This window comes from Monodelphis domestica, chromosome 7 (assembly GCF_027887165.1).
Source record: "Monodelphis domestica isolate mMonDom1 chromosome 7, mMonDom1.pri, whole genome shotgun sequence".
NCBI lineage: Eukaryota > Metazoa > Chordata > Mammalia > Didelphimorphia > Didelphidae > Monodelphis > Monodelphis domestica.
The window spans coordinates 240,308,247-240,309,296 of NC_077233.1; positions in this window are offsets into that span (position 1 = coordinate 240,308,247).

Below are 1,050 nucleotides of genomic sequence, written 5' to 3' on the forward strand. Positions count from 1 at the left end.
CCATCACCTTATATAAAGCTTCCTATATTTATGTGAATTATTCATAGTTTCTTATACTACAGTAATATTCAATTACATTCATATACCTTAATTTGTTCAGCTAATTCCCAGCCATTACCTAGTCTTTCCAGTTTTGCTATTACAAATAGTGTTATTCAGAATATATTTGTACAGATTGTTTTTTCTTGTCCACATATAAGCCAAAACATTTTCAGTGGTATTTTTTCATGTGAGCTAGCAAGGAATCAGAATTAAGGTAGATGTCCATCCACTACGGAATGGCTTTTAAAAAATATTTTTTGCAGGCAGCTGGGTGGCTCAGTAGATCGAGAGTCAGACCCAGAGATGGGAAGTCCTGGGTTCAAATTTGGCCTCAGACTCTTCCTAGCTGTGTGTCCCTGGGCAAGTCACTTAATCCCCATTGCCAGCTCTTACCACTCTTCTGTGTTGGAACCAATAAACAGTATTGACTCCAAGACGGAAGGTAAGGGTTTTTTAAAATAAAAAATCTTTTATGACCATAACAATATTATTGTACTAAAAGGATGATGATAAATAGAAACGATGAATGCATACAAACTGATGGCCATCATTATTGGCATCATCCCCTATAACTGTAACCCCCTCCCCCCACAAAGCTATCCCTTTGTAACAAGTTATCAAAATATGAAAAAACAAACTATTGGAGTTCACTGAGTCCAGGTTAAGAACCCCTGATCTAGAGCTTGTAGGGGTCTTAGAGATAAATCAATCAGCGAACATTTATTAAGTTCTTAGTATATGCCAGGTACTGTTCTGTACACTGATGATTTTTTAAAAGGCAAAAATAGGTCACATCCTGCTTACCCCGCTAGTTTACACTCGGAAGAGTTAACCGAGGCCCAGAGATGCTAAACTGGGCCCTGTGTGACTGTGTTCAAGATCACACAGGTGGCAGTTTTTATCTTATTAAGCCCATAATGGGTGCTTAATAAATGTTTCAGACTGCAATGCCTTCTAAATTTTTTTCACCCGGTGCTTGTCGAGGGAGCCTAAATTTCAGTTTTTTTC